General features: G+C 37.4%; 2 long non-coding RNA genes, 9 other non-coding genes and 2 pseudogenes across 13 annotated transcripts; all 13 read right to left on the bottom strand.

Annotated features, from left to right (window-relative positions):
• Positions 1-293: 293 nt before the first annotated feature.
• Positions 294-4819, bottom strand: LOC116749408. Its single transcript, XR_004348603.1, has 6 exons — positions 4757-4819; positions 3776-3843; positions 2748-2833; positions 2118-2195; positions 1028-1094; positions 294-371 (listed from the first exon to the last, which is right to left on the bottom strand). It is a non-coding gene; the product is annotated as an uncharacterized LOC116749408 (long non-coding RNA).
• Positions 516-590, bottom strand: LOC116750166. The gene has a single exon (XR_004348888.1). It is a non-coding gene; the product is annotated as a small nucleolar RNA SNORD113/SNORD114 family (small nucleolar RNA).
• On the bottom strand, positions 2340-2442 carry LOC116750183 (annotated as a pseudogene).
• Positions 3322-3393, bottom strand: LOC116750169. Its single transcript, XR_004348890.1, has one exon. It is a non-coding gene; the product is annotated as a small nucleolar RNA SNORD113/SNORD114 family (small nucleolar RNA).
• Positions 4820-4978: 159 nt separating the features above from the next.
• LOC116750218 lies at positions 4979-5053 on the bottom strand. The gene has a single exon (XR_004348925.1). It is a non-coding gene; the product is annotated as a small nucleolar RNA SNORD113/SNORD114 family (small nucleolar RNA).
• Positions 5054-5359: 306 nt separating this feature from the next.
• Positions 5360-15118, bottom strand: LOC116749404. 3 transcript variants are annotated; one of them, XR_004348597.1, is made up of 8 exons: positions 15030-15118; positions 14164-14239; positions 13174-13258; positions 12382-12465; positions 10993-11067; positions 10371-10458; positions 8439-8546; positions 5360-5447 (listed from the first exon to the last, which is right to left on the bottom strand). It is a non-coding gene; the product is annotated as an uncharacterized LOC116749404 (long non-coding RNA). The 3 variants fall into 3 exon arrangements; XR_004348598.1 differs by lacking the exons at positions 5360-5447; positions 8439-8546 and adding an exon at positions 10160-10218; XR_004348596.1 differs by lacking the exons at positions 5360-5447; positions 8439-8546 and having other exon boundaries at positions 10130-10458.
• LOC116750220 lies at positions 7519-7592 on the bottom strand. Its single transcript, XR_004348927.1, has one exon. It is a non-coding gene; the product is annotated as a small nucleolar RNA SNORD113/SNORD114 family (small nucleolar RNA).
• LOC116750215 lies at positions 8447-8518 on the bottom strand. Its single transcript, XR_004348923.1, has one exon. It is a non-coding gene; the product is annotated as a small nucleolar RNA SNORD113/SNORD114 family (small nucleolar RNA).
• Positions 10589-10659, bottom strand: LOC116750164. The gene has a single exon (XR_004348886.1). It is a non-coding gene; the product is annotated as a small nucleolar RNA SNORD113/SNORD114 family (small nucleolar RNA).
• Positions 11555-11628, bottom strand: LOC116750233. Its single transcript, XR_004348934.1, has one exon. It is a non-coding gene; the product is annotated as a small nucleolar RNA SNORD113/SNORD114 family (small nucleolar RNA).
• LOC116750238 lies at positions 12993-13052 on the bottom strand (annotated as a pseudogene).
• On the bottom strand, positions 13748-13820 carry LOC116750217. The gene has a single exon (XR_004348924.1). It is a non-coding gene; the product is annotated as a small nucleolar RNA SNORD113/SNORD114 family (small nucleolar RNA).
• Positions 14527-14600, bottom strand: LOC116750190. Its single transcript, XR_004348907.1, has one exon. It is a non-coding gene; the product is annotated as a small nucleolar RNA SNORD113/SNORD114 family (small nucleolar RNA).
• Positions 15119-20549: the final 5431 nt, after the last annotated feature.

Below are 20549 nucleotides of genomic sequence, written 5' to 3'. Positions count from 1 at the left end.
TATCAATTAAATCATTACATCAGTGATACTAATGAACAAAAGACACGAATACCCAAGAACAAGACCCGCAAATATCCCTAACTTCTCTTCAATCACTATCACCATACATAAGGTCACTTTCCTTAATGAACTTCCAGGATCTAGATAATCACTTCTTCAGCATAAGCTCTCATGGCTTGTTTATCAACAGGCCTTCGTCAACCCTTTTATGTATATTGATGACTTTTACAAATACAATAAAAACAGTTAAACCAATTCCCCAAACCAAGACAGGAAACCTGGCCATAGCTCACCTGGGTGTCTGTCCCATAGCAACCTGAAAAGGAGAACCTTGATCACAATGGAGGCTGAAATCTCCTTGAGCTTCTATTCTGAAAAGTACCAAACAGAGAAGGTGATGACGAGATGGAGACTTTCTCTCCATGGATCTGCCTATTTGTTGATTGATGCTTTCATTGGCTCAATTCACATAACCAATGAAAACCAATGAGGAGAAAGACCACATTTCTTGTGTATTGGACCTCAAAGTTCCAGACACATATTATTCATCACCGATGACTCATATGCTAGCATTTATCATCATCGATCCAGAAAAGATGACTTTCTCTTCATTCAATATGTTTCACTGATTCATGCGTTACTTCACTAATGCCAATTTTGAAATTCTAGGCTTTGCAGAACCCAGCAAGGCCTCAATGTCGCTCACCTGTCTCTAGAACCATTCTCACATCATCATATCTCTCTCATATTTATTATCGGCTTTCTGCTTCACAGCAGTTCCTTGTTCATCAGTGGGATAAAGATGCCCTCCTTCAATTTTCTTTCACCCATTTTGTTAGCATACTCATTACTTTTAGTGAAAACACCCACCCCCAGACTAGGAACTAGATGATGCTCACACGGGCTCCTATGACCAAGATGCCATCCCTAGGCTGGCACTCGAGGACGAAGCCTCTTTTTTGGTCCAGTGCATCCACTCTGAGGAGTATAAAGCAAAGCAGAAGATAAAAATGGTGGAGACACTCACCACTCATCCCGGCTTCCACATTCCCACTGTTATTTAGGCAATCTCTAACACAGCGGATATGTGAAATCTGTTGAAAAGAAACCAGTTCAATCTTGCCGGTGTGCCATATTATGAAGTTTTTCTACCCATTATCCTGGCCTGCTCCTTACCCTAGTGGTAACAGTCATGTGTCATGGCTTTCTAATTGAAATTCAGGCTTTCCTTGATATATTAATTGTATATCTCGTCTCCACCCATATTTCTGTGATTGGAAATTGTTTTCCATCATTCATCTTTAGTTTTATTCATATATTTATGAAGACAGCCTCAGTTTTTCAATTGTTGAACAGACCGCCAAGAAGCCCCTCATCATTCCTGACCTCTGCCTCTAGGGTCACTTCCCATAGGACAACGGACTAGATTCCATGTGCACTGGAACTCCTAGGTCCACTTGTTATTAATGGGCATCACTAGTGGCAGTCCATAGGATTACTTCTTGCTGAGGCACATGTGTCCACAGTAGGCAATAATTGACCTTTTCTTCTTAATCTACTATTTACTTATTTTGAAGGGTTCTATCTCTGATCGATTAACAGTATGAAAACTAAATTGAGTAACCAAAATAAAAGCATGACATCATATATTCCGAACATCTGTCCATAGGAGAAATCAATGTAGAAAACAGAGTATGTATCCTTCTTTGCTGTCCGGCCTCCAAATACTTATGGCTCCTTGCCGATGCCTCATCCTCTACCCATCTTCATCATTGGTCCCCTTGGGTCGAATTTTACTTCATTTATTTATAAATCTCTATCAATTAAATCATTACCTTATTGATACTAATGAAAGAAAGACACAAATACCCAAAACCCAAGAACAAGACCTGCGAATATCCCTAACTTCTCTCCAACCACTACCACCATACATGAGATCTCTTTTCTTAATGAATTTCCAGGATCTAGATGACCACTTCATCAGCATAAGTTCTCATGGCTTGTTTTACAACAGGCCATTATCAACCCTTTGAAATATGTCAATGAATTTTGAGAATACAATGAAAGCACTTAAATCAATTCCCCAAACCAAGACAGGAACCCTGGACAAAACTCACCTGGGTCTCTGTCCCACAGCAACCTGGAATGGAGAAACTTGATCAAAATGGAGGCTGAAATTACCTTGAGTTTCTATTCTAAAAAGTACCAAACAGAGAAGGTGATGATGAGATGGAGACTTTCTTTCCATGGATCAGCAGATTTGTTGCTTGATGCATTCATTGGCTCAATTAGCATAACCAATGAAAATGCATGAAGAGAAAGATCACATTTCTTTTGTATTGGACCTCAGAGTTCCAGACACGTATTATTCATCATCGACGACTCATACGCTGGCATTTATCAACATCAACTCATACGCTGGCATTTATCAACATCGATCCAGAAAAGATGACTTTCTCTTCATTCTGTACGGTTCACTGATTCATGCATTAATTAACTAATGCGAATTTTGACACTGGGGTTCGCAAAACCCAATGAGGCCTCGTTATCGCTCACCTGTCTTGAACTATTCTCACACCATTATATCTTTCTCATATTTATTATCAGCGTTTTGCTTCACAACAGTTCCTTGTTTATCAATGGGATAAAGATGCCATTCTTTAATTTTCTTTCACCCATTTTGTTAACATACTCATTACTTTTAGGGAAAACACCCATCCCCAGACTAGGAACTAGATGATGCTCACAAGGGTCTCCTGGCTCCTACGACCAAGATGCCATCCTAGGCTGGCACTCAAGGAAGAATCTTCATTTCTGGTCCAGTGAGTCCACTCTGAGGTGTATAAAGCAAAGCAGAAGATTAAAATGGTGGAGACACTCTCCACTCAGCCCTGCTTCCACAGTCACATCATTATATAAAAAATCCCTAATATAGTGGATATACAAAAGCTTTTGAAAAGGAACCACTTCAATATTGCCTCTGTGCCAGAATATGAATGTTGTCTACCACTTCTCCGGCCCCCACCTCATTACCATAAGTGGTAACAGTCATGTGCCATGGCTTTCTAATTGAAATTCAGGCTTTCCTTGATATATTAATTGTATATCTCGTCTCCACCCATATTTCTGTGATTGGAAATTGTTTTCCATCATTCATCTTTAGTTTTATTCATATATTTATGAAGAGAGCCTCAGTTTTTCAATTGTACAAACAGAATGAAAAGGCATAAACACAAAGACTGTAAAGAAGACCCTCATTCATTCCTGACTTCAGCCTCTAGGATCACTACCAATAGGACAATGGACTAGATTCCATTTGCATCGGACCTCAGAGCTCCAGACACGTATTCATCGTACACGACTCGTACGCCACCAGTAGTCATCATCAATCCAGTAGTATCCCTCCTTCTCTTCACGTATTTCTACATCGTGTACTGATTGAGGCATAAATCTCTCATAGGTATTGAAGACCCTATTAATCACGAAACCTAAGGGCAGTCATGATATCCCTCTTCTCTCCATAATTTATTCTCACAGCAGTGTGTCTCACCTGTAAATCACAATGCTGATTTTGTTGTTGTGGTTTGTTTTGTTTTGCCTTGTTTTTTTAATTGGGGCAGTAAGCAATTAATATTTCATAAAATGTAACATTTATCACTGAGCTGACTGGCCTTCTGTTTTCCTATAGGGATCTCTCTAGTAATATACTGAATGCATACACAGAGGGACAAAATAATAACAGAAACCATGACATTGAAATTTGATTATTACTCACATGGGTTCCTGCAATTATAAGTGCCTCACCATGGAATACTGACGGCTTGATCAGCTCGAACATGCCCACTTTAATCAATAGAAAGCACAGTCGATGAAACAAAAGAGAGAGAGAAAGGAAACTTTATGGACTTTGATGCATTCTTTCCAGATTTAATGTTCTCAATCATGAGGAATTGGTCACTCTTTCATAACGCAGAGATTTTTTCTTTTTCCCACTAACAAAAATACTGTCAAACTTGAGAGCACCCCAGAACAATAAAATTGACTCTTAATTATTCACATCCACATGAAGCTTGGCCAAACAGCTGACCTCCTAGATCCATTGTTATTAACGGTCATCACCAGTGGAAATATTTAGGATTGCTTCTTGCAAGACCCACATGTGTCCACAGTAGGAATTAACTGACTTTTTCTTCTTAATCTACTATTTACATTATTTTGAACGGTTCTATCACTTATCGATTAATAATATGAAATCTAAATTGAGTAACCCAAACTAAGAGCATGATGTTATATATTCTGAACATCTATCCATAGGAAGAAATCAATGTAGAAAACAGAGTATGTATCCTTCTTGGCCCTCAAATTCCAGAATTACTAGTTCCTTGCCCATGCTTCTATCCTCTACCCAACTTCATCTTGGTCCCCTTGGGTCCAATTTTAACTTCATTCATTGACATATCTCTATCAAATAAATCATTATACCATTGATACTAATGAAAGAAAGACACAAATACCCCAAACCAAGAACAAAACTTGCAAATATCCCTAACTTCTGTCCAAACACTATCACCACACATGAGATCTCTTTCCTTAATGCATTTCCAGGATCTAGATGATCACTTCATCAGCATAAGCTCTCATGGCTTATTTTTTCAATGGGCCATCATCAACCCTTTGATATATACCCTTTGAGAATACAATGAAAACACTTAAACAAATTTCCCAAACCAAGACAGGAACGCTGGCCATGACTCACCTGGGTCTCTGTCCCATAGCAACCTGAAAAGGAGAAGCTTGATCAAAATGGAGGCTTAAATCACCTGAGCTTCTATTCTGAAAAATACCAAACAGAGAAGGTAATGACCGAGATTGAGACTTTCTCTCCATGGACCAGCAGATTTATTTACTGATGCTTTCATTGGCTCAATTAGCATAACCAGTGAAAACGCATGAAGAGATGGACCACATTTCTTGTGTATTGGACCTGAGAGGTCCAGACACATATTATTCGTCATCGATGACTCGTGCGCTGGCATTTATCATCATCGACCCAGAAAAGATGACTTTCTCTTCATTCTATATGTTTCACTGATGCATGCGTTACTTCACTAATGCAAATTTTGACACTCTAGGGTTTGCAAAACCCAGCGAGACCTCGATATCGTTTACCTGTCTCTATAACCATTCTCATATCATCATATCTCTCATATTTATTATCGGGATTTTGCTTCACAACAGTTCCTTTTTTATCAATGGGATAAAGATGTCCTCCTTTAATTTTCTTTCACCCATATTTTTTAGCTTAGTCATTACTTTTTGAGAAACCACCCACCCCCAGACTAGGAACTAGATGATGCTCACATGGGTGTCCAGGCTCTTATGACAAAGATGCCATCCTAGGCTGGCACTCAAGGAAGAATCCTCATTTCTGGTCCAGTGCATCCACTCTGAGGAGTATAAAACAAAGCAGAAGATAAAAATGGTGGAGACACTCTCCACTTATCCCTGCTTCCGCATTCACATCATTATTTAGTCAATCCCTAATGTTGAGGATATGTGAAATCTGTTGAAAATGAATCTTTGATCCTGCCGCTGCGCCAGAATATGAAGGTTGTCAACCACTTCTCCTGACCCTCCTCCTTACCCTAAGTGGTAACAGTCATGTCCTTTGGCTTTATAATTGAAATTCCGGCTTTGCTTGACATATTACTGGTATATCTTTTTTTTTTTAAACATCTTTATTGGAGTATAATTGCTTTACAATGGTGTGTTAGTTTCTGCTATATAGCAAAGTGAATCAGCTATACATATACATTTGTCTCCATATCTCTTCCCTCTTGGGTCTCCCTCCCTCCCACCCTCCCTATCCCACCCCTCTAGGCGGTGACAAAGCACGGAGCTGATCTCCCTGTGCTACGCGGCTGCTTCGCACTAGCTCTCCATTGTCTCCACCCATATTTCCCGTAATTGGAAATTGGTATTTTTTTCGCTCACCTAATATTTTAAATTTTTTATTTGGGTATAATTCAGCATAGTTTTGGAAGCCCTAACCACTGGTATCAGAGAAGAAAAGAATTAAAAGTGATCCAAATTGGAAAAGGAAATTTAAAACTGTCACTATTTCCCAATGATATTATATTATACATATAAAATCATATATATGATACCGGAAAACTAGTAGAGCTCTTCAATGAACTTGGAAAAGTTGCAGGATTCACAATTAATACACAGAAATCTCTTGCTTTACTATACTCTAACAACAGAAGTTCATAAATAGGGATTACGGAAACAATCACATTTACCGTTGCGTCAAAAAGAATAAAATAGCTAGGAATAAATCTTCGTAAGGAAGCCAAAGACGTGTAATTAGAAAACTATAAGATGCTGATGAAAGAAATAAAAGATGACACAAACAGATGATGAGATATACCATATTCTTGGATGAAAGAATCAATATTCTGAAAATGGCTACATATCCAAAGATATCTACAGATTCAATGCAATCCTTATCAAATTACCAATTTTTTTTTCAGAATTAGAACAAAAAACTTTAAAATTTGTATGGAAATACAAAAGACCATGAATAGCCAAAGCAATCTGGAGAAAGAAAAACAGATCTGGAGAAATCAGGCTCCCTGACTTCAGACTCTTCTAGAAAGCTATAGTCATCAAACAGTATGATACTGGCACAGAAAGAGAAATATAGATCAATGGTACAGGATAGAAAGTCCAGAGATAAACCCATGCATTTATGGTCACCTAATCTATGACAAAAGTGGCAAGTATACATATACAATGGAGAAAAGGCAGTCTCTTCAATAAGTGGTGCTGGGAAAACTGGACAGCTACATGTTGAAGAATGAAATTAGAACATACCCTAGCACCATACACAAAAATAAACTCAAAATGGATTAAAGACCTAAATGTAAGGCCAGATAGTGTAAAACTTTTAGAGGAAAACATAGGGAGAACCCTCTGTGACACAAATTGCAGCAAGATCTTTTTTGATCCATCTCCTAAACTAATGAACATAAAAACAGTAATAAACAAATGGGACCTAATTAAACTTAAAGGCTTTTGCACAACAAAGGAAACCATTAACAAAACGAAAAGAAAACCCTCAGAATGGGAGAAAATATTTGCAAACCAAGCAACTAACAAGGGATTAGTCTCCAAAATATACAAACAGCTCATGCAGCTCTGATTCATTTTGTTGTGCAGTGGAAGCTAACACAACATTGTAAAGCAACAATGCTCCAATACACGTTAATTTAAAAAATAATAAATAAATAACAACAACCCAATCAAAAAATGGGCGATCTAAATAGACATTTCTCCCAAGAAGGTACACAGATCATTCACCTTTATTTTTAATTACATATGTATTTATAGATTCTCCCATTTTCCTATTTTAATAATAGAATGAAAAATATGAACACAAGACCAAAGTAAGCTCCTCATTTATTCCTGCCTATAGGATGCCTTCTTGAGTTGAGAATGGAATAGATTAATGTAATATCGGACCTCAAAATTCCAGACAAGTATTCACTTTATACCACTCATACTGATGAACAGAAATCATCATCGATCCAATATTGGTCCTTTTTCTACGTACACATCTTTTTTTTGATTAAATAAAAAATTCATTAATTATTTTTAGCAGTACAATTCAAGAAAAAATACGAAAAGCCTTCATCTATATTGAATAATTATTACTTAAATATATATCTCTCTTTAATACATTGTTTTCTATATATGTATTAAACCATATAGTGGATTTTATATCCATACTCAACACTGAGATGCGGTCTCCTTCTTTACTTATATTCCTCATTTCTTATTAAATACACTGAATTACTTTAATAAAACCATAGAGGAAAGAACTTCTACTATGACTCACAATAATCTCCATCTCCTATTTCGTAGAGGCAAACCCATAGCTCATATCCATGGACGATTCTAAATCACGTCTAGTGACTTCACTCTGAGGTGTGTGCAACACACAAGATGATAAAAATATTCAGACCTAATCACCACTATCTTTGTTTTCGGCTTTTCTGTTACTCAGTATTTATGTTTTTATTACTTTTTCTCTCTAAATTTTTTACCTTGTTAAAAGAAAATCTCAGTCTTTTGTCTGAAGCAGAACAATTAAACTGACTCTTGCTTATGCATGTCTTTCTATCTAACCTTGGCCAAACAGGTGACCCTCACCCATTTATTTAAAGGGCATCAATGTTTTCAATATTTATTAACAGTATCTTTTGTCTCGCTTCACCCTGTTTTTCCTTATGTTCATCTATATTTGCTAAATGGTTCATTATAGATCTATTAATAATAACAAATCTGTCTATGAAATCCACACAAAAATGTGACCTATTTATAATCCTGTCATCTCTCTATAGAAACAGTTTCACCAGAAGGAAGAGACTACTTACGGTCTGGGTTGGACCTCAGAGTTTCAGACATGTTTTCATCATTCAGGACTCTTCCCGTCACAATCATCATCACTGTTCCATCACTGAGTCTCTTTTCTTCCATCATTTCTATATGGAAGAATAATAAAATAATATATGGTTCACTAAATATTCCAAGAATAACACCCTTCAATACCCCTAACCTCAGTTTACAGAATCATTTCCCATTAAGGGTCCATCTCTTCCAATTTTCGACTTCAATCCTGCCCATTATCAATTATTCAAAAGAATATTTCTTATATTTATCATTGAATTATGAGTTTTTGATTAATACTTTTTACTCTTTTCTTCATTCATTTCTATTTGTTTATTGACTATTTCAGTAAGTCACTCATAATAATTTAAAAATTATTAGTCACAAAACCCAAGAAGAGTCGTGATATCGCTAACTGTAAATAGATCATTCTCACAACAACGTACCTCTTTTTAAATTATATGCTATTATACATCTATGCATTAATCAATTAGTGTTTAATGAAGGTCTATACTTATCACTGAGCTACACTGGCCTTCTGTTACTCTATATGGAAGTTTCAAGTAATACACTGAATACACAGGGGGAAAAAAATCACTGAAACTAAGACGAGAAATTTGACTATTACTCCCATTTGTCTCTGTGCTTCTAATACAGAGATGTAATCATAAGGTGCATCACCATGGAATAACACTTCATCAGCACAAATGTGTCCATTTTGAACAATATGAAGCACAGTCAATGAGAAAATAAGAAAATTTATCTCCATTGACTCTTGCATTCTACATTTCTTTCACCCAGTCATTTAGGAATTTATAACTTTTTCTTAATGTAGAAATTGTTTTCTCTTAACAGAAAGAACAAGCTCATACTTAAGACTGACTCAGAACAATAAAATTGACTCCTAATTGTTCAAGTCTATCTGGCATCTGGAAAAAGTGATGACACCCTTGATCCATCTATTTCATAATGGTCATCAGTGCTGGAAATTTTTATTAATATTTCTTGTCTCATCATAGATGTTCATAATGAGAACATAATTTATCTTTTCTTTGTAATCTATTATTTATGTAATTTTAATAGTGCTCTCATTGATCTAGTAATAATTTTAAAACTTAATCGAGGAACTTGAAAATTATACATTCCTAACATCTGTTCATAGGATCAAATAAACACGAAAATAGAGTATGTATTGTCTTGGACCTCAGGGTTCCAGATACTTATTATTTATTGTCTGTGCCTCAACCTCTACCAATCCAATTTCAGTCCATTCATTTATATATTTGTATCAATTAAATCATTACTTCATTGATAGTAATTAAAAAAATATATGATTAACAAAAGACAAAGAACAAGACACTCGAATATCCCTAACTTCTCTCTAATCATTACCAAAATAGATTACAACTCTTTCATTAATGAATATCAATGTTATACAATATCAATTTTTTAAAATAAATTTATTTATTTTTGGCTGCGTTGGGTCTTTGTTGCTGCGCTCAGGCTTTCTCTAGTTGTGACAAATAGGGGCTATCTTCGTTGTGGTGTGCGGGCTTCTCATTGTGGTGGCTTCTCTCGTTGCAGAGCACAGGCTCTAAGTACACAGGCTCAGTACTTGTGGCTCGTGGGCTCTTGAGCACAGCTCAGTAGTTGTGGCACACGGGCTTAGTTGCTCTGCAGCATGTAGGATCTTCCCGTACAAGGGCTGGAACCCGTGTCCCCTGCATTGGCAGGCAGATTCTAACCGCTGCACCACCAGGGAAGTCCCTACAATATCAATTAATCAGTATAAGGTTTCAGGTCATATTTATCAATGGGCCATTACTAACCTGTTGATTGGATTTATTACTTTTTAGAATACAATGAAAACACTTAAGTAAATTACCCAAACCAAGAGAGGAACATTGGTCATTACTCACCTGGGTTTCTGTCCTATACCAACCTGAAAATGATAACCTTGATCACAATAGAGGCTGAAATCACTCTGAGCTTCTATTCTGAAAAGTACTAAACAGAAGGTGATAAAGATTGAGACTTTCTCTCCATTTGTCCACATGTTTGTTTATTGATTCTTTCATTGCTTCAATTATAATAAAGAGTGAAAATGCATGAAGAGAAGAAAGACATTTCTTTCGCATCGGACCTCAGAGTTCCAGAACGTATTCATTGTACACGACTCATACGCCACCAGTAGTCATCATTGATCCAATACCATACGTCTTTTTACTCATTCATTTATATATTACTTATTGCTCAATTCATAATTCAGTAATTATAATTTTAAAAATGGTTATTCATTGGAACCACCGAAGAGCTTAGAAATCTCTAATATATATTTAGAATCATTCTTGTGTCAACATCTTTCACTAATTACTCTCATTTTTCATTTTATGAATGAATCAATATAATACTTCATATTAATCCCATATTTCACTCTGGGCTATTTGGATTTCATTGATTATATTTCACAACTTGCAATAATACAGTCAATAGCTTTAAATAAAATATTGAAACTAAGGCCAAAATTTGTCTATTACTCACATAGTCTCCACAGTCCTAACACGTGAATGCAACCAGAGCTCTCAGGATCCTTCCACCAGCTTAAGTGCTCCCATTCTAAGAGGTACAGAGCAGAAAAGATGATAAAAAATTTCAGACCTTATCTCCATTGATCCTTGTTATCCACATTTCATTTACTCATTTAGGCATTCATTAATTTTTCATAACATAGTATTTTTTCTCTTAAGAAAAGAAAACCTTAAACTTGAGACTGACCCAGATCAACAATGTTGACTCTTACTTATCAGTGTCTGTATGATCCTTTCAGCAAAAGGGCAAAACATTCGTTTACTGCTTAAAGGGAATGAATGTTTTCTATTTTATTAATAATATTTCTTGCCTGACCACATATGTTCCTAGTGAACAATGCTTTGCCGCCTTCTTTTTATGTGTTTTTTTACATTTTTTAATGGCTAGACTGCTGATTTATTATTAATAATACGTCTAAATCTATTAACCCAGAATAGGAATATAATGTTTGTATATTCCTAACATTGGCCCATGGGGTCATTTATAACAGAAGATAGGCTAGATTTTGCGTTGTGTGGAATCAGGGTTACAGACACATGGTATTCACCATATATGACTCCTATGCCTCAAGTCGTGGCCAACGGTCCAGGAGAGGCAGTTTTCTCTACTGTCCTCTACATTTGTTTATTAATTAATTCCCTATTATTTAAATAAACATAAATCAGGGACTTCCCTGGTGGCCCAGTGGTTGAGAGACCACCTGCCGATGCAGGGGACACGGGCTCAATCCCTGGTCCAGGGAGATCCCACATGCTGCAGAGCAACAAAGCCCATGTACCACAACTACTGAGCCTGCACTCTAGAGCCCGCGAGTCACAACTACTGAGCCAGCACACCCTAGAGCCCTCATGCCGCAACTACTGAGCCCATGTGCTACAACTACTGAAGCCTGTGCGCTCTAGGGCCTGTTTGCCACAGCTACTGAAGCCACATGTCTAGAGCCCGTTCTCCGCAACAAGAGAAGCCACTGCAACGAGAAGCCTGCGCACCACAATGAAGAGTAGCTCCCACTCGCCGCAACCAGAGAAGCCCATGCACAGCAATGAAGACCCAACAAAGCCAAATAAATAAATAAATAAATCACACCAAAAATTATGTGTAAGAGTCTTGAATATCCCTAACATTTATCTATACAATCATTTCCCCTGACACCCAACTCTTTCATTAACTGAACTCAGTGTTTCATATATGGATTAATCATACTGTTTTGTATCAATGGTATTTGACATTAGCATGCTTGGACTTTTTTATTATATTTAATTTTTTAAATAATATCTTTTAAAGTAATAATTAAAAGAAAATATGGCTCAATCCAAGACAAGAACATTGACTACTACTCACATTGTTCTCCATCCTCCTAACACAGATGCAACCATAGGGCTCCTGTCCATGGAAGATGCTTAAATCAGCTCAAGGGCATCCATTCTGAGAAGTACAGGTCAGAGCAGATAATAAATATTGAGAACTAATCTCCATTGATCCTTGCTTCTGCATTTCATTTTTAGTGACTTAGACAATCGTTAATTTGGAGTATGTTTATTTCATTTTCTCTTAAAAAAGTGAACTTAAAACTTGTCCCTGACACAGAAAATGAGCAATGACTTACAGTAAGTAATCTTACTGATTACAGTAAATAATCTTACTATTGTCTGTATTATTCTTAGCCAAAGATTTAACAGTTATGCACCATTCGTTTCTCATTGGACTTCACTGTTTTCAAATTTATTAACAGTATTTCTTGCATGACGACATATTTTTATAATTGGATAAGGAACCATCCATTCAGCTTTATTTATTTACATATTTGGTTTTTGATTATTTCATTTCTCCAATTATAACAGTAAAGTGAAAATGCATGAATGAACACAAAGAATAAACAAGATCCTTGTATATTCCTGACTTTTATCTATAGGATCTTTACAAACAGAGTTAATGCATTAGATTTCTTTTTGCTGCACCTCAGAGTTTCAGACACATATTATTTATCATCCTTGATTCAAATCATTGGTCCAGGATTGGCTCAATTTCTCTTTGTTCATTTCTAAATTGTTTATTAATTCATTAATTCACACTAATCATACAGTAGCTACTCTTAAGCAAACCACCCAAACCAACACGAGAACTTTGACTTACAGTGGTCTCCATGCTTCTAATGCATAGATGCAACCAAAGAGCTTGTGATCATGTAAGATGGTTAAATCCCTCAAGGGTATTCACTCTGAAGAGTATAGAGCAGAACAGTTTATAAAAAAAAAAAAAAAAGTTAGGACCTTATCTACATTGGTCCTTCCTTTCCACATCACTTACTCCAAATTTTTAGGTATTCATTAATTTTTTCATTATATATACACATTTTTTCTATTAACAAAGAGAACAACCTCAACCTTGCAACTGATCCAGAATAATGAAACTGACTGTTAATTATCTATGTCTACATGATCCGTAGCCAAAGAAGTAACACCCTTGATCCATTTATTTCTTAAAGGGCTTCACTGTTTTCAATATTTATTAATAATATATCTTGCCTCACTACATATGTTCATGATTGAATAATGCTTCATTTTCACTTTTACCTTTCTCTAATGGTTCTATCTATGATCCATTAAATCTATGAATCTAATATAAGAACACGACCTTTGTATATTGCAGACATATTCTGTCTATATGATCATTTCCAAAAGAAGGATCAAACACATTATGTTGTGTATTGGATCTCAGCATTTCAGACACTTATTTTCATCATCCACTACTCATATGTCACCAGTAGTCATCAATGTCATGTTATTCCATATTAGGTTGTCATTTTCTTCATTGGTGTTTGTATTGATTAAACTATTAATAATTATTAATTCTTTGATAATAATAAAATAAGTATATAATTCACAAAAAAAAAAAACAAACCAAGAGCAAGATCCTACAGTCTGTCTATACAATCATTTCCCACATGGATCATATCTCTTCTGTTATTCAATCTCAGTGTTACACATTATTGATTAATCAACATGTTTCATACATATTTATCATTGACAATAGTTAACTTTTTGATTTAAGAATTTTTAATAATACCATGAACACCCTTAAATGAAGACCCAAACCAAGACAAGATCTTTGACCGTTACCTACCTGTGTCTCTTTCTTGACAAAGGCAGTACGGTAACCTTGATCATGGTGGAAGTTGAAATCAGCTCCAGTATCTGTTCTGAAGAGTACCAAGCAGAGAAGGTAATAAAAAGATTGAGACATTCACGCCCTTAATCCATATTTTCTACCATTCATATACATAGTAATTTAGGTATTTATTAATTTATAGTAATATTTATTTTTCTCTTAATCAATCAAACATCAACCTTACTCTGCTATTGATACTTTTATAACAATATTTTTTAAGTCTATGGCCACAAGTTCAAGAAAAAGATCCTTGCATATATGTGACAAATGTCTAATGGAACATGTCAAACAGGGTGAACGTACTAGATTCTTTTTAAGTTGGACCTCAGAGCTCCCGACACGTAATATTCACTGTATATGACTCATATGCGCCAGTCATCATCATTGGTCCATAATTTACCCTTATTCTTCATCTTCTGTTTAACTCAATCATTCACAAATAATAACAAAATAAATTCATGTAAATCACAAAAACCTAAGAAGTTTCTTGAAAATCCCTAAGATCTGTCTATAGAACTATTTCCCACAGAGACTAGATCTCTTTCTCTACTTGACCTCAATGTTTAATATATCAATTAATCGACATCATGCTTCATGGCAACACCAGCTTCACTATCAGGCTATGGTTGGTCTTCTGTCATTATATTTCATAGATATTTTTTTTCTGGCTGTGCAACATGTGGGATCTTAGTTCCCCAATGAGGGATTGAACCCTCGCCCCCTGCAGTGAAAGCATGGAGTCTTAACCGCTGGACCACCAGGGAAGTCCCCAATAGTGAATGCCATTAGTCGCCTTGACAAGAAATTTAATTATTACTTACGACGGTCCGCACATGTAGATGCAAGCGTAAATTTTTTGATCACAGGGATCATGGCAGAACCTTGAACAGCATTCAGTACCCACCCTGAGGAGTATAAAGCATAGCAGATGATAAAAAGATTGAAGCATTATTTCCATTGATCATTGCTGTCCACATTTCATTTTCTTAGGCATTTAAATATTTACTAATTGACGTTAATAATTATTTGTCTCATCTCCTAAAAAAAGAGAACAACATTGAACTGACTACTGATTCAGAACAGTAACATTGACTATATATTATCCCTGGCTATGTGACAGCTGACTATATATTATCCCTGGCTATGTGATAGTTAGCCAAAGAGGTAATACCCTTTATCCAATTATTTCTTTTATTTTTTTAATACAACTCAAGTAAATTTATTACATAAAACAAACATATGACAAGGCCAAGTAAAATGAAGGCTCAGTGTTTGGTATAAGTGAAAAAATTATTCATGAAAATTCAAGATAGGTCAATTGCTACTAAAATACTTGCCAGAGAGAGGAGCTTCAAGATGGCAGAAGAGTAAGACGTGGAGATCACCTTCCTCCCCACAAATACATCAGAAATACATCTACACGTGGAACAACTGCTACAGAACACCTACTGAACGCTGGCAGAAGACCTCAGACCTCCAAAAAGGCAAGCAACTCCCCCACATACCTGGGTAGGGCAAAAGAGAAAACAAAAAACAGAGACAAAAGAATAGGGACGGGACCTGCACCTCGGAGAGGGAGCCGTGAAGGAGGAAAGGTTTCCACACACTAGAAGCCCCTTCTCAGGCAGAGACAGCGGGTGGCGGAGGGGGAGCTTCGGGGCCACGGAGGAGAGCGCAGCCACAGGGGTGCGGGGGGCAAAGTGGAGAGATTCCCGCACAGAGGATCGGTGCCGACCAGCACTCACCAGCCCGAGAGGCTTGTCTGCTCACCCGCCGGGGCGGGCGGGGCTGGGAGCTGAGGCTCGGGCTTCGGTCAGAGCGCAGGGAGAGGACTGAGGTTGGCGGCGTGAACACAGCCTGAAGGGGTTAGTGCACCACGGCTAGCCGGGAGGGAGTCCGGGGAAAAGTCTGGACCTGCCGAAGAGGCAAGAGACTTTTTCTTACCTCTTTGTTTCCTGGTGCGCGAGGAGAGGGGATTAAGGGCGCTGCTTAAACGAGCTCCAGAGATGGGCGCGAGCCGCAGCTAAAAGCACGGACCCCAGAGACGGGCAGGAGACGCTAAGGCTGCTGCTGCCGCCACCAAGAAGCCTGTGTGCGAGCACAAGTTACTATCCACACCCCCCTCCCGGGGAGCCTGTGCAGCCTGCCACTGCCAGAGTCCCAGGATCCAGGGACAACTTACCCAGGAGAACGCATGGCGCACCTCAGGCTGGTGCAACGTCAGGCCAGCCTCTGCCGCCGCAGGCTCGCCCCGCACTCCGTGCCCCTCCCTCCGTCCGGCCTGAGTGAGCCAGAGCCCCCGAATCAGCGGCTCCTTTAACCCCGTCCGGTCTGAGAGAAGAACAGACACCCTCAGGTGACCTACACGCAGAGGCGGGGCCAAATCCAAAGCTAAGCCCCAGGAGCTGTGTGAACAAAGAAGAGAAAGGGAAATCTCTCCCAGCAGCCTCAGGAGCAGCGGATTAAAGCTCCACAGTCAACCTGATGTACCTGCATCTGTGGAATACCTGAATACACAACGAATCATCCCAAACTGAGGAGGTGGACTTTGGGAGCAACGAGATATATATTTCCTTTTTCCCCTTTTTCTCTTTACGTGAGTGTCTACGTGTGTGCTTCTGTGTGAGACTTTGTCCGTATAGCTTTGCTTTTACCATTTGTCCTAGGGTTCTGTCTGTTCGTTTCTTTTTTTTTTTTTAGTATAGTTTTTAGCACTTGTTATAATTGGTGGATTTGTTTTTTGGTTTGGTTGCTCTCTTCTTTCTTTCTTTCTTTATTACTTTAAAAAACTTTTTTAATAATTATTTTTTATTTTTTAAAAACTTTTACTTTCTTTTATCTTCTTCTTTCTTTTTTTTTCTCCCTTTTATTCTGAGTCATGTGGATGACAGGCTCTTGGTGCTCCAGCCAGGCATCAGGGCTGTGCCTCTGAGGTGGGAGAGCCAAGTTCAGGACATTGGCCCACAAAGGACCTTCCAGCTCCACGTATTATCAAACAGTGAAAATCTCCCAGAGATCTCCATCTCAATGCTAAGACCCAGCTCCACTCAAAAGACCAGCAAGCTACAATGCTGGTCACCCTATGCCAAACAACTAGCAAGACAGGAACACAACCCCACCCATTAGCAGAGAGGCTGCCTAAAATCATAATAAGGCCACAGACACCCCAAAACACACCACCAGACGTGGACCTGCCCACCAGAAAGACAAGATCCAGCCTCATCCACCAGAACACAGGCACTACTCCCCTCCACCAGGAAGCCTACACAACCCACTGAACCAACCTTAGCCACTGGGCACCAAAAACAACAGGAACTACGAACCTGCAGCCTGTGAAAAGAAGACCCCGAACACAGTAAGTTAAGCAAAATGAGAATACAGAGAAATGCACAGCAGATGAAGGATCAAGGTAAAAACCCACCAGACCTAACAAATGAAGAGGAAATAGGCAGTCTACCTGAAAAAGAATTCGGAATAATGATAGTAAAGATGATCCAAATCTTGGAAATAGAATGCAGAAAACACAAGAAACATTTAACAAGGACCTAGAAGAACTAAAGAGCAGAGAAACAGTGAGGAACAACACAATAAATGAAATTTAAAATACTCTAGAAGGGATCAATAGCAGAATAACTGAGGCAGAAGAACAGATAAGTGACCTGGAAGATAAAATAGTGAAAATAACTACCGCAGTGCAGAGAAAAGAAAAAATAATGAAAAGAATTGAGGAAAGTCTCAGAGACCTCTGGGACAACAATAAACGCACCAACATTTGAATTATAGGGGTCCCAGAAGAAGAAGAGAAAAAGAAAGGGACTGAGAAAATATTTGAAGAGATTATAGTTGAAAACTTCCCTAATATGGGAAAGGAAATAGTTAATCAAGTCCAGGAAGCACAGAGAGTCCCATACAGGATAAATCCAAGGAGAAACACGCCAAGACACATATTAATCAAACTATCAAAAATTAAATGCAAAGAAAAAATATTAAAAGCAGCAAGGGAAAAACAACAAATAACCCACAAGGGAATCCCCATAAGGTTAAAAGCTGATCTTTCAGCAGAAATTCTGCAAGCCAGAAGGAAGTGGCAGGACATATTTAAAGTGATGAAGGGGAAAAACCTACAACCAAGATTACTCTACCCAGCAAGGATCTCATTCAGATTTGATGGAGAAATTAAAACCTTTACAGACAAGCAAAAGCTGAGAGAGTTCAGCACAACCAAACCAGCTTTACAACAAATGCTAAAGGAACTTCTCTAGGCAGGAAACACAAGAGAAGGAAAAAATCTACAATAACAAAACCAAAACAATTAAGAAAATTGTAATAGGAATATACATATTGATAATTACCTTAAATGTAAATGGATTAAATGCTCCAACCAAAAGACATAGACTGGCTGAATCCATACAAAAACAAGACCCATATAGATGCTGTCTACAAGAGACCCACTTCAGACCTAGGGACACATACAGACTGAAAGTGAGAGGATGGAAAAAGATATTCCATTCAAATGGAAATCAAAAGAAAGCTGGAGTAGCAATTCTCATATCAGACAAAATAGACTTTAAAATAAAGACTATTATAAGAGACAAAGAAGGACACTACATAATGATCAAGGAATTGATCCAAAAAGAAGATATAACAATTGTAAATATTTATGCACCCAATATAGCAGCACCTCAATACATAAGGCACATACTAACAACCATAAAAGAGGAAATCGACAGTAACACAATCATAGCAGGGGACTTTAACACCCTACTTTCACCAATGGACAGATCATCCAAAATGAAAATAAATAAGGAAACACAAGCATTAAATTATACATTAAACAAGATGGACTTAACTGATATTTATAGGACATTCCATCCAGAAACAACAGAATACACTTTCTTCTCAAGTGCTCACAGAACGTTCTCCAGGATAGATCATATGTTGGGTCACAAATCAAGCCTCAGTAAATTTAAGAAAATTGAAATTGTATCAAGTACCATTTCCGACCACAGCACTATGAGACTAGATATCAATTACAGGAGAAAAAATCTCTAAATAGTACAAACATATGGAGGGTAAACAATACACTACTTAATAACCAAGAGATCACTGAAGAAATCAAAGAGGAAATCAAAAAATACCTAGAAAAAAATGACAATGAAAACACGATGACCCAAAACCTATGCAGCAAAAGCAGTTCTAAGAAGGAAGTTTATAGCAATAAAATCCTATGTAAAGAAACAAGAAACATCTCAAATAAACAACCTAACCTTACACTTAAAACAATTAGAGAAAGAAAAACAAAACCCAAACTTAGCAGAAGGAAAGAAATCATAAAAACCAGATCAGTAATAAATGAAAAATAAATGAAGGAAATGATAGCAAATATCAATAAAACTAAAAGCTGGTTCTTTGAGAAGATAAACAAAATTGATAAACCATTAGCCAGACTCATCAAGAAAAAAAGGGAGAAGACTCAAATCAATAGAATTAGAAACGAAAAAGGAGAAGTAACAACTGACACCGCAGAAATATAAGCATCATGAGAGATTACTACAAGCAACTCTATGCCAATAAAATGGACAACCTGGAAGAAATGGATAAATTCTTAGAAATGCACAACCTTCCAAGACTGAATCAGGAAGAAATGGAAAATATGAACAGACCAATCACAAGCATTGAAATTGATACTGCCATTAAAAATCTTCCAACAAACAAAAGCCCAGGACCAGATGGCTTCACGGGCGAATTCTATCAAACATTTAGAGAAGAGCTGACACCTATCCTTCTCAAAATCCTCCAGAGAATAGCAGAGGGAGGAACACTTGCAAACTCATTCTATGAGGCCACCATCACCCTGATACCAAAACCAGACAAAGATGTCACAAAGAAAGAAAACTACAGGCCAAAGTCACTGATGAACATAGATGGAAATATCCTCAACAAAATACTAGCAAACAAATCCAACAACACATTAAAAGGATCATACACCATGATCAAGTGGGGTTTATCCCAGGAATGCAAGGATTCTTCAATATATGCAAATCAATCAATGTGATACACCATATTAACAAACTGAAGAATAAAATCCATATGATCATCTCAGTTGATGCAGAGAAATCTTTCAACAAAATTCAACACACGTTTATAATAAAAACCCTCCAGAAATTAGGCACAGAGGGAACTTACCTCAACATAATAAAGGCCATATATGACAAGCCCATAGCCAACATCGTCCTCAATGGTGAAAAACTGAAACCATTTGCACTAGGATGAGGAACAAGACAAGGTTGCCCACTCTCACCACGATTATTCAACATAGTTTTGGAAGTTTTAGCCACAGG

Source organism: Phocoena sinus, chromosome 2, assembly GCF_008692025.1.
Source record: "Phocoena sinus isolate mPhoSin1 chromosome 2, mPhoSin1.pri, whole genome shotgun sequence".
Taxonomy (NCBI): domain Eukaryota; kingdom Metazoa; phylum Chordata; class Mammalia; order Artiodactyla; family Phocoenidae; genus Phocoena; species Phocoena sinus.
The sequence above is the reverse complement of the archived record's forward strand: the minus strand, read 5'-3'. Positions and strand labels throughout refer to the sequence as shown.